The sequence below is a fragment of the Apodemus sylvaticus genome, chromosome 22 (assembly GCF_947179515.1).
Source record: "Apodemus sylvaticus chromosome 22, mApoSyl1.1, whole genome shotgun sequence".
Taxonomy (NCBI): Eukaryota; Metazoa; Chordata; class Mammalia; order Rodentia; family Muridae; genus Apodemus; species Apodemus sylvaticus.
Window position 1 is genome coordinate 23,583,470 of NC_067493.1, and position 13,031 is coordinate 23,596,500.

At 45.7% G+C, this 13,031-nt stretch overlaps 1 protein-coding gene across 5 annotated transcripts in view; it reads left to right on the forward strand.

Annotated features, from left to right (window-relative positions):
* The first annotated feature begins 10,270 nt into the window (after nt 1-10,270).
* Rnf216 (ring finger protein 216) overlaps nt 10,271-13,031 on the forward strand; it is a 108,596-nt gene continuing 105,835 nt past the window's right edge. For 4 of the 5 annotated variants that reach the window (XM_052168921.1, XM_052168922.1, XM_052168920.1 and 1 more), the window contains exon 1: nt 10,271-10,383. The gene's annotated coding sequence lies outside the window, so the exon portion shown is untranslated. The remainder of the gene's footprint in view (nt 10,384-13,031) is intronic. The other variant, XM_052168924.1, reaches the window with a different exon arrangement.

The window sequence follows — 13,031 nt, forward strand, 5'->3', positions numbered from 1 at the left end:
TCAGGCATTTTCTCTTTTCTTCTTCTCTTCTTCAATCTTCTCTTCTTCAATTTCCTAACTATATTTAGTGTGTGTGTGTGTGAGAGAGAGAGAGAGAGAGAGAGAGACTGAGAGAGATAGGGGGAGAGAGAGAAGGGGGGAGGGAAGGGGAGGGGAGAGGGAGAGAGAGGGCAGGGAGGGAGAGGCGGAAGGGGAGGAGGAGAGAGAAGGAGGGAGGGGGAGAAGAAGAGGGAAGGGGAGGGGAGAGGGAAAGGGAGAGAGAGGAGAGAGGGAGAGAGGGAGAGGGAAGGGGAGGGGGAGAGGGATGGCAAACTTGTGAGATCACAGGAGCTGGTTCTCTTTCAACTTCCTTAGTCCCAGGGATCAAACTCAAGTCTTGCGTTTTAGTTGCAATCACCTCTATCCCACTGAACCACCCCCCTAGCCCCTACCTTGTCTCTCACTGAACACTGAGCGCCAGGGATCCTCCTATCTCTGCCACACTGCCATGCCCATGCTAAAGTTACAAACCACAACTGGCTTCTTCTTTTCTTTTTGTTTATCTGTTTTTGAGATGTGAAGGGGGTGCTCTATGTAATTTTGGCTGTCCTAGAACTTCCTGGTAGACCGGGGCTAACCTCCAACTCAGAGATCTGCCCTCCTCTGTCTTCCAAATGCTGGGATTAAAGGCATGCACCACCACTGCCAGCCACCTGGCTTTTTTTTCTTTTTTCTTTCTTTTTAATTTGGTTATCAGGGATCAAACTTGGCTCTTTGTATTTATGTGGGAGGCATTTTACTGATGGATCCACCTTCCCAGAACTGTACACTTACCTTTTTGACAAAGAACCAAAAATATGCCAAAGAGACAAAGTTGCTGTTACTCCCTGGGGCCCAGCCTTGCACGTAGCATGGTATCCCTTTCCTTGCCTTCTACTGGACTCCGCTAGCCACAGGCAAGCCCAGGTTCAAGCAGAGGGAAGCAGACACTATCACTTAGTAGAAGTGTAGCAAAAGTCACTTTGTTAACCGCTGAGTCCTGGGAAAGGAGTGGCCCACAGAGAGAGGGAGTTCTTGTAAGAATCTGGGGACATCATTTGTCCATCTTTGAGCAACCAACTCCACTCTGAGAAGGCAGCCCACAGAACTTCTGCTCTGGTGCAGTGCAGACATGTGCGGCGTAGACGATGCCCTTTATTCCCAGGCAGTCAACTGAAGCGTGAAATAATTATAAGATTAGATTTGTCTCTTCTTTAGAGAAATGGGACTTTAAAGAACAGGGAGGGAGGCATGCTTGTGAGGTGGCTCAGACTATAGGCATTTGCTATGCTCAGCCTGAGAAGCAGAGCTTCATCCCTGAGACCCACATGCTAGCCAGGAACTCATTCCTGCAAGTTGTCTTTGGGCTATATATATAGAGAGAGATAGATACACACACACACACACACACACACACACACACACACACACACACACACACATATATATATATATATATATATATATATATATATATATATATATATATATATGCTACCACACCCATTCATACACACACACACATACACACACACAGGTGTAAAAGAATGAAAAGGAATAGGAACAGATAGAGGTTAGGGGTAGTACACTTGTCTATGATGCACAAGGCTCTTTATTCTATTCCTGACACCACAAAAGGACAGGAAATGCGAGTGTTGGTTCCAGGCTCTTGCTGTTGCTCTTGGAGGACCTGTGTTGGGCTCCCAGCAACCCCAGCTGTGTGTAACTCGAGTTCCAGGGGATCCAATGCCCTTTTCTGGCCTCCGAGAACACTAGGCCGACACTGTGCATGTGTGAAATAATCATACATCACAAAATGAGAGAAAAAAATTAACATTTAGTTAAAAGTAGTATTTTGGAAACTGGTTTGATGGTCTCTCTATACTCTAAGGTTTTTATGGATTTATTTTATGTGAATGAGCGCTGTGCCTGTATGTGCACACATGTGTGCCCGATGTCCGTAGAAGCCGGAAAAGAATGTCAGATCTCCTGGCACTGGAGTTATAGGAGATTGCGAGCCACCGTATGGGTGCTGGGGAAACCCAGGTTCTCGGGAAGAGCAGCAAGTGTTCTTGACTGCTGAGCCGTCTCTCCAGTCCCACTCTTAATTTTATAAAAACTCAGACATTATCATCAGGGGCTATGGAGCTGCCTCAGTAGCTAAGAGTGGAAAATGACAAAAAAAAAAAACAAAGATACCTGATGTTGTGACCTCTAGTGTGCTGCACATAAAACAGAAATAAACAATTGCAAAATGAAAGTCACTTCATTATATACAAATGTGTGGTTGAAAGGAGCTTGCTGTAATAACAAAATCAGAACACTTCTCTCATCTTAATCTCCCTGGAATTAGGAACAGAAAGCAAATGCAGATGTAGTCTAACAAAAGACAGTGCCTGGAGGCTGAACTGGGCAGTGGTGGTGCCGGCCTGTTGTGGAGAGCCCTGGGCTTGTATTGATGCTAATTCCACTCCTCAGAGGGGCTGCAGATGAGGACTTGCCTTGTGAACCTTCTCCCCACCATAAATTCTTTTTTAAAATTTTTTTGTTTGCTTGTTTTGGTTTTTTCGAGACAGGGCTTCTCTGTATAGACCTGGCTGTCCTGGAACTCACTCTGTAGACCAGGCTGGCCTCGAACTCAGAAATCCTCCTGCCTCTGCCTCCCAGAGTGCTGGGATTACAGGCATACGCCACCACCGCCCGGCCATAACTTTTCAAATAAAGGCTGGAGCCAATGATTGGGCAGGAGGAAGTGGGAGGAGCTGAGAATTTAGGGGAGGAGCCACGGGAGATCAACAGGAAGGAGAGGAGCTATGAGGGATCGACAGAGAGGCGGCAGAGAGAGAAACTCGGGGCCTGGAGAAACCTCAAGTTATCTGGGATAATATAGATGGAAATAGAGTAGTGTAGTGGGAGAGCTGCCCAATCTAGGCTTGTAGCTTGTTTTGTTAACTGACTGAGTTGAGATTTCTTTTACTGGGGTATTGGGATGGAAACAAAATTGGGATTGCCTCTAATCCCAATGCTCTGAAGGCTGAGGCAGGCAGATCTTTTGAGTTTTAGGCCAGCCTGCTGCAGAGAGTAAATTCCAGGACAGCCAAAGCCACACAGAAAAACCCTGTCTCAAAAAAACAAAAACAAACAAACCAAACCAAAAAGAAAGAAAAAAGACAAAGAAAATCTGATTCTAGGGCAGGCAAGATGGTTCAGAGTAAAGTTAGATGAACCGCGGGATCCCTGAGACCCACCTATAAAATAGAGGAACCAACTTCTGCAAGTTGTCCTCACACCTACCTGCATGTACACATGCATTAAGTAAAGAAGCAAAATGTAAGTTGGACCCAGGTCCTATCAGCTCTTACTACTTAGGAAACTAATGGGGACATCTGGCTAGGAACATAACCAAAATACTTACTTCTTATGTATAACCTAATCGCAGCATCTTTATTGAAATGCTGACAGATTTCACAAGGTGCCAGCAAGTCACATCTGTTGCCACCCTGCTCATTCAGCAACGTGTCCAAGTAATGGGAAGTGGTCCAGCTCAGAGGTAGATGGAAATCTCAGATTCTAATCTTTCCCAGAAAGCTCAGATGTTATCACTGGAAGCAAATACAGCTGCTCCTCTAGAAGCCATGTTGACAAAAAAAAAAAAAAAGAAATATACCCAAGTTGGAATTGATATAGTTTATCATAGTCAATTCTTTTTTCCTCTAGAAGCATGTGTCTTGGGAAAGGAAATTAGTTCTTCCCACAACTCACATGATAAGTGCAGAAATCCTTTTCTCCAGAAACCACAGTTTTGTGACTGCTTCCTCTCCTAGTTTTGGTTTTATTAGTGTGATAAAGCACTCTGATAAAAAGCAACTCTGAGGCTGGGTGGTGGTGGCGCACGCCTGTAATCCCAGCACTCTGGGAGGCAGAGGCAGGCAGCCTGGTCTACAGAGTGAGTTCCAGGACAGCCAGGGCTACACAGAGAAGCCCTGTCTCGAAAAAAACCAAATCTAAAAAAACCAAAAAAAAAAAAAAAAAAAGCATTTATTTTTTTAATGTGTATACATGTGTGTTTCTGTATTGTGATGTATGACACATGTGTGGAGATGTCTTTGGAAGCCAGAAAGAAGGCTTCAAATCCCTGGAGTTAGAGTTACAGGCAATCGGGGCTGGAGAGATGGCTCAGCAGTTAAGAGCACTGACTGCTCTTCCGAAGGTCCTGCATTCAAATCACAACCATTCGTAATGAGATCTGACGCCCTCTTCTGGGGTGTCTGAAGACAGCTACAGTGTACTTATATATAATAAATAAATAAATCCACCAGACATAGGTGCTGGAAACAGAACTTGGGTCTTCTATAAGAGCATTGAGCATTATTATTGGATGAGACATCTGTTCCCACCCTTCTTTTCTATATAGTCCAGGACCTAAGCTCAGGTAATGGTGCTGCCCACAGTGGGCCAGGTCTTTTCACATCAATTCTGCGATCAAGACATGCCTCCAGGCCAACCTGATCTAGACAATTTCCCATTGAGATTCATACATGTATATGATAACTCTTATTTCTAACTTTCCTCATTACTCCCTCTTTCTCCCTTAAAACCTTTTCCTTCTCTAGGAATCTCCCTTTTACCTCCATGTATGTTTTTTTTTTTTTTTTAATGTGTGACTGGCTAAGTTTAACTAGGATTCCGTTGCATGACTTTAGGTAGGAGGTTATTTACAGGTGTGTGGTCAACTTGGCAGTGGCTGCGCCACCGAAGACAATTATAACCTTTCTCTCAGCCACCCTTCACTGAGACACCATCTCTTGGTGAAGCTGAGAGCGTTAACTAGCCTGATTGGCCAATATGTTTCAGCGACCAGCCTGTCTGTCCCTAGCTGGGGTCACGGATGTCATCGTTCAGGCTTTGCTGGGTGCTGGGGAACTAATAGACACTAATAGACACATTAGGGGCCGAGCCGACTCCCCAGCCCCTGATCCCAGTCCTGATTGTGTGTGGTAGTTTTGTGTGTTTGTAAATTTGTTAAAACTGATAGAAAGTACATTTAATCTAGTTGCTGTGTTCTGTATATAAATTATACCTTAATAACATCAATTTTCTTTTATTTTGTGATAATGGGCCAGAACAGCAGAAAATTGCAGCTTCTGAAAGCAGATGCGGTTAGGGTCTAGTTTCCTCTGTGACAAGACCCAAAGAGCCTCCATCTATATTAAGCTGATGACAATGGCCACAGCTCTTAGAAGCAGGATAGGACAATTATTGGAGTAATGGCAGCCCTGTACTACTGAGCTAGTTTTACAGGCTGAATGAAAATTGATGTGAAAAAGAAGAGAGGTGAAATTGGGGAGCACCGAGGAGCTTGGAAGATGGCTCAATCAGTGGAAATGTAATCAAGGCTTCCCTTAATAACCACCTATATTAGCATTACAGTGTGTCAAGGAGATCCGCCCCAGAAGGTATCAACACCTCAAAGCATTACCCACCCCCCATAAGAGCATGGGTAAGGAGGATGTGCCCATCACACCCCAAGTCCTTCACTATGGTTTGGACTGCAAATGTCCTCTAAAGGTCCATGTGTTAAAGATGTAGTCCCCAGGGTAGTGCTACTAGGATGCAATATTAATTATTAATATTTTATACTCTGGTGACAAAGTAACTTGAGAGGAAGTATTTTTTAAAGATATGATTTTCTTTTATTCGTGTGTGTGTGTGTGTGTGTGTGTGTATGTGTGTGTACATGTTCACACGGGTGTTTCAAGGATTTTTTAAAGATATTATTTTTCTTTTATTCACATTGTGTGTGTGTATGTGTGTGTGTGTGTGTGTGTGTGTGTGTGTGTGTGTATGTGTGTACATGTTCATGCAGGATGTCAGATCCCCAAGAACAGGAGTTACAAGTAGTTTGAACCATCTGATGTGAGTGCTGGGAACCAGGTCCTCTGCAAGGGCAGTCCACACTCTTAATGACCGAACCATCTGTCCAGTCCCAGGAAGAGTTTGATTTACAGTTTAGGGGTATAGTCTATGATGGAGACCTGGAGGATGGAGTGTGAGATTGCTTTGCATCCACAGTCAGTAAGAAAAGAGATATGCACCCCCCCCCCCCCCCGCTGGCTTTCTACCCTTTGCAAAGTCTGCAAGGGTCTTCCCACATCAATGAACCTAATCTAGACAGTTCCTCACAGGTGCTAACAGAAGCTAACCTAATCTGGATGATGCCTCCTAGGCAAGCCAAGAGACTTGTCTCCTGGGTGAGTCTAGATCTTGTCAGGTTGAAAAATCAGCATAGCCGGGTGGTGGTGGTGGCGCACGCCTGTGATCCCAGCACTCTGGGAGGCAGAGGCAGGCGGATTTCTGAGTTCGAGGCCAGCCTGGTCTACAGAGTGAGCTCCAGGACAGCCAGGGCTACACAGAGAAACCCTGTCTCAGAAAAAAAAAATGAAGAAAAATCAGCATAAACATCACAGAGGTGGTAGAGCCTACTTAGAGCTGTGTAGGTCATTAAGGGCATGCCCCTGAGGTAGATTGTAAACGTTTCGAACAAGCAAAAGAAACTTATTTCTAAGTACTACCATTCAATCATAGAGAGAAACTAAATTCAAAATCCCAGGTCCTAGGGGAGCTGGGGACTTCCCTATAGCTGAACAGCTTCTGTTGGGAACAGTGGTCTGAGTCCAGACATCTCAAGGACGACTTCTCCATCCTTCTGGCAGGATCAAACAAGTTCATGTCCCCAGGCCTAGGAATGAACACCTACCCTGTTTTCTTAATTGTCTATTAACTGGTAAAGAATATAGAAATTACTGTTATCTGAACCAATCTGAACCAAGGTGCATGCTATATACGTATACATATATGTACACACACACACACACACACACACAAATTGCCTGCTATGCCTTAATTAACTACTTGCAGCTGACCTGCTCCTCTGTTGAGCTCCTGACCAAATGTCTAGGAGAATGAATTAAGGACCTTGAAGGGGTGCCCTGGATACAGCCCAGTCTCCAATGGGTACTTCCTTGCTTAACCCATTATGTCGAAATACAGTTGAATAACACTGCAGCTCCTCCTCCCCCCACCCCAGCTTCCTGTACACTTTATAGTCCCATACTTTTAAAATGTTGCATAGTCTCCCTTGGGGAACACAGTTCAGATCCCAGTCTAGCTGCTTCTCTGTGAGCTCAGAGAATAAAGCTTGCATTCTTAAACTTCTGATTCTGAAGTGAGTTTTCTTGGCTTCCACCTAAAACCAAGCAGGCAGGACCCCATCCTATCCCTCTTTCTTTCTTGTTTACTGGCCATGAGGTAAGCAGTTTGCTCTGCCACCATTATCATTTGGATCACCAATCAGAGAGCAAGAATATGATTGGCCTGATGTTGGACTGAAACCTGGAAAACTGAAAGTCCATATTAACCTTTTTTCTTTATGAGCTGATTCTCTCAAGTATTTTGTTATAGCAACAACAGCTGAATAAAACACCTATTGGGTTTTTGTTTGTTTGTTTTGTGCCTTTTGTTTGTTGTTGTTGGGTTGGTTTTTTGGGTTTTTTTTTTGTTTTTGTTTTTGTTTTTTTGTTTTTTTTGGATTTGTTTTTTTCTAGGCAGGGTTTCTCTGTATAGTCCTGGCTTTCCTGGAGTTCACTCTGTAGACCAGGCTGGCCTCGAACTCAGAAATCCACCTGCCTCTGCCTCCCAGGGTGCTGGGATTACAGACTTGTGCCACCACTGCCTGGTTTTGATTGTTGATTGACATTTTTTGCACAGTCTCACTCTGTAGTCCTAACCTGACTAGAACTCCCTGTACAGACCAGTCTGGTCTTTTAACTTGTGGTAATCCTCTTACTTCTGCTCCTGAACCTGGGTTCACAGGTATGTTCCTTCCTAGGTTGAAATAGTTTATCCTGCAGGAAAGCTCCCTAAACAAAAAAGTAAACAACTCAGAAGATCTTAGCAAGTCCCTGAAACTGACCAGATTCATTAGGTCCTTCCCTGCCTGAGGAAGCCATAAAAGTGGAGAGTCCCTCTCAGAAAAGCAGAGACCAACTGCAAAGAAGATTCTCAGATGAGCAGAGCCTACAACAAAGACTCGAGACCAGAAGCAGAAACCAGCCAAGCTGCCTGGAGGAGGTTTAGACCTGGAAAGGACACCCTCCAGCCCGGTGAGCTGGGGCAGGCTGTGCTCTGTGCTCCAGGGTCCCAGCTTTGTGAGCTGTCGCCCATGCTGAGGTGGGCTTGTGATAGTGCAGTTGTCTTTGAGGCATTTCTGCTCTCGTAAGTGACCCCTCACCCACATCCCTGCATGTAACCTCAGTAAAACTCGCAGAGTTCACCAAATTGGACTTTGGTGGTAGCTGTACTTGGTCTGTCGTAGACTCCTTATCTAGGGGGAGTAGACGTGTGGTGTTGTGTCTTTCCAGGAAAAGTTTTGTCACATGTACCACCACACTTGGCCTAACCACTCTTGTTTTATTGTGTTTTCCCAGAATCTCTCTCCCAGTTATGGTGCTACAATCTAGAAATCCCAGCACTTGGGAGAAAGTTGGAGGCCAGCCTGAGCTACATAGCTAGACGCTGTCAAAACAATAGAAATAAAAAAGTAACAACTGGATCTGAGAAGTACCACCATAGGCCCCATTACCCTCCTCCTTACACCACTGTAGGCAAGCCTTCTCTTCTGGTATGGTCTGACTATGCACGCTACAGGTTCATGTATTGAAACCTACTCCTCAGTTCTGCATATCACTGGTATTTGGAAATGGAGCCTTGGCAGTTTGATGAGGTCATGGCGGTGGGGCTCTCACAATGACATTAGTGGCTTTATAAACAGGAAGAGACACCCAGGCTAGCACACATACTCTCTTGAATAATGCAATGCCTTCTGTTACTTTATCATTCAGTAGGAGTTTCCTGATCCATATTACATGCTATCCTTTGGCCTTCCCAGCAAGATCACAAGTTCAAGGACAGGTTAAACTAAGTAGTGAGTTCAAGACCAGTCTAAATAACCTAGTGAGATCTTGTCTCCAAATTTAAATAAAAGTGAAAAAAAGTGCTGGAAATGTGACTCAGTGATTGACAGCTCATCTAGTGTGTGTGAAGCCCTGGGTTCAATCTCAGAAACACACACACACACACACACACACAGAGCACACATGCCATATGCACAGACACACACACATAAACACATACACACAAGCACATATAACATACACAAGCGTACCACACACTCATGCATATACAACATACAGAAACTCAGATAGAGCACACAGATAAACCATACACACACACACACACACACACACACATATATATATATATATATATATATATATATATATATATATATATATATATATATATATATATATATATACACACACACACAAGCACACACAGAGTGTCTTAAGGTTTTTTTTTATTTAAATAAACATTTTTTTAGCCGGGCAGTGGTGGCGCTCGCCTGTAATCCCAGCACTTGGGAGGCAGAGGCAGACGGATTTCTGAGTTCGAGGCCAGCCTGGTCTACAGAGTGAGTTCCAGGACAGCCAGGGCTACACAGAGAAACCCTGTCTCGAAAAAACCAAATCCAAAAAAAAAAAAAAAAAAAGAAAGAAAGAAAGAAAGAAAGAAAGAAAGAAAGAGTGGACCACCACTGCCCAGCTGAAAAAAATTAATTTTTATTTTTTATTTTGATTCTATGTGTATGTGTGCTTTGTCTGCATGTATATCGATGTACAACTTGCATGCTTGGTGCCCACAGAGGCCAGAAGAGATTGTTGGGGATCTTCTAGAAATGCAATTACAGACCATTGTGAGCTGCAATAAAGGTTCTGTGAATTAAATCTGGGTCAGTGCTCTTAACCACTGAGCCAGCTCTCCAACCTTGATTTTAACAGAGCTTGAACCGAATTTAAGAATGCTTTATTCTTCACCAAATACCTTTGGAGGAGAGTTTGGTCATTTTACCTGTCTCACCGGTACACAACTCCATCTCAAGAGGGGATAGTTAAGTGCTTTAAACGGTTTCATGGCTAGCTGGCCTGGCGAAGATACAGTGACCCTGGGGTTCAGCTGTTCTTTTGTCTTCCCGCAGCAAGGAGGAGTCAAGGCTCTGCAATTGTGGAGCCTAGATGGAGGCTGGCTAGGCACCCATCTCTATGGTCTCCCTCTCCAGGTCCCTCCTCCCCGGCCGCCCGCGTCCCTCTATGGTTCTTCCTGTCATTAGTCGGGAGGGGGCGCTGCGCGCAGGCGCGAGGTAGACGCGGTGGCGAGGCCGGAAGGAACGCAGTAGCGGCCTCGGTGGCGGCGGCGGCGGTAGCAGCTGCGGCGGCTGCGGGGAAGCTTTTCAAGCGGCTGCTTCAGGTGACTTGAGATTGAACTCCCGGGCGTGGAGCCGCGCTCGCGAGGCTGGGCTGGCTGCGTGGCGAGTCCGTGGTGGGCGCGCGCGCGGTCTCCCGGGGCTGCGGGTCGAGCGAGGAGAGTGGCCTCCCGCCGGGGCGCCACTGGGGTGGGGGCGGGGGCTGAGGTGGACGCGTTCGCGAGCCCTGGGGGTCCGGGGCGCCGCGCAGGGGGTGTCGGGAGGGGAGCGACGCAGACGACCACTGGCCTGCCGGCTCCCCTCCCGCCACTTAAGGAAGTTTCTCGGGCCGGCCTGCTGCGCGGGGGGCGTCGAGCCGCTGAGAGACGGTTCGCTGGCGGCTCGCTCTGGTGGCCGCGCTCCCCACCGCGGCCTGGAGAAGCGGAAGAGGCGGCCGACTGTTGACTTTGAACTCCAGCCCCGGCCAGTTCGGGCCCCTTGGAGTCCGAGTTGACGCCTGTCATTCCCAGTCCGAGCTCCCGAGCCAAGGGGACTCGGAAACTCCTGCAGTCGGGAGTCCCGGTGCGCGGTGGGAGAGAGCGCTCCTGTGGCGCGTGGCACCCTGGGTGAGCCGCAAGACCCACGCTCGACTGGACGAGGCGACCCCTTGTGGGGCTCCTCGGTGATCCCAGACTCCGCCACTCCAAAGAGTGCAATGACCTGGGATCGTCTCTTCCATTGTATTAAGTGTCCTGGAAGCCATCTCTGCTGGGGTTTGTCTTGGATTCCTTTCTTTCCCTTCTTCTTTTTTTCTTCTTTTTAATAATTTTTCTGCATAGCTGAGGCTAGCCTGAAACCTGAAAAGTAGACGAGGCTGTGTCCCAAGGGACTCAGGAATTTGCAAGCCTCTGCCCTGTTGTAGGCCACTACGTCCCGCCATTATGTTGTTATTGTTATTTTAAGATAGAATCTAACTGTAGCCCTTGCTGGCCTGGACCGCAGATGTCTGCTTGCCTCTGCTTCCTGGTTGTAAAGATTAAAGGCATGTGTCACCTTGTTTGACATTTTTCTCCTACTCAACAGCTGCTCTCCCCAGTCCCCTTGCTGGATATTTGTTTGGTTTGGTTGTTTGGGTGAGACTAATAGATTTATTGGGTTTTCGCCCAGAGCGAGGGTGAAAGATTATGTATAGGAGCCTGTATGGCTGAAACATCTGTATCAGGTTCAAATTTTACCCCCACCTTATGAAAGCTAGCCTTGCTTGTTATTTTTGCATATGCAGAGAAAGGGCTTGTCCTGCCCTTGTTTGGAGGGTGGGAGGGATAGTATTTTTATGACCTTAGGTTAGTTAGCTTATCAGAATTAAGCTTTGCATTCTGTTTGTATCCAAATAAACTGTCTAGAGGGTAGCGAAGGGTGGGAAACTTGAGGAAAAGGCTGAGGCTCTCTCTTGAGCCGCGTTTTTTGGACACCCTTGAGCCTTGTTGAATTGGCAACTTGAGACTTTTATCTCAAAAGGACAAGAGCAGCTAGTAAAAAAAAAAAAAAAAAAAAAAAAAAAAAAAAAAAAACCTCTTGAGTAGAAATTTAATAATGTTGTGGCACAGGAAGAATGAAAGTTTATGGAATCTGCTGAGTGTTTACTAACTACAGTGTGAGGTAATGCTTTCTAGGTTTACTGTACTCTCAGCTGTGCTATGTTCTTGAGCCTTCCAGACATATGAATTCTCATTTTGTCATCACTTCATCTGCACAAAACTATCTAGTCTGTCTGTCTGTCCTCCCCCCTCCCCTGCCCCCTTTGAGACAGAGTTTCTCTCTCTGTAACAGAACCTTGGCTGTCCTGGACTCCCTTTGTAGACCAGGCTGGTTTCAAACTCACAGAGATACTTCCGCCTCTGCTTCCTGGGCTATTCTTCCAGAGGACTTAGGTTCAACTCCCAACATCCACATGGCAGCTCACAACTGTCTGAGTAACTCCAGCTCCAGGGATCCTATACCCTTACACAGACACAGATGCAAGCAAAACACCAATACATATAAGTAAAAATAAATCATTAAAGAAACATTTAGTATGTACATGGACACTTAAGTACACTTAAAAGGTCAGAGACAACTGTTGGAAGTAAGTTTTCTTCTGCCATATGGGTTCCAGACGTGCACCTCAGGCTGCCAGTGAGGTTTGGCCAAGCTAATTCACCCACCTTAGCTGCACTAAACTTGGTGCTAAGTGCTAGATATAACTCTTAGTCCTGTCAATAACATAGGTTCTCGAAAAGCTTTTGTTGTGGGGGAAGGGGAAGAGGTACTAAAAAATAGCTTGATACAAAGGTTCAGAGCTGGTTCTAGAACTCAGTTACACAATTTTAAAAATTTTTTAAATTAAATTTATTCTTTGACAATTTCATGTATAAAGTATTAATGACTCTTATCCCATTAACCCCCACACACACACATACACACACACACACACAAAGTTCCCATTCCCACAGTCTTGAATTTTGTTTTCTTTTATAATCCACTGAATTTAACCAGGGCCATTCATGATAATGGGTGGGAGCTATCCAGTGGCTAGATTTTATTTTCCCCATTGATTTATTTATTCCCTTTACATCTCAATCTCAGCTCTCCTCTCCTCTTAGTCCCCCTCACACAGCCACTAGCCTCACTCCCCTCTCCCCTTCACCCCTGAGAAGGGGGAGGTTTCTCCCAA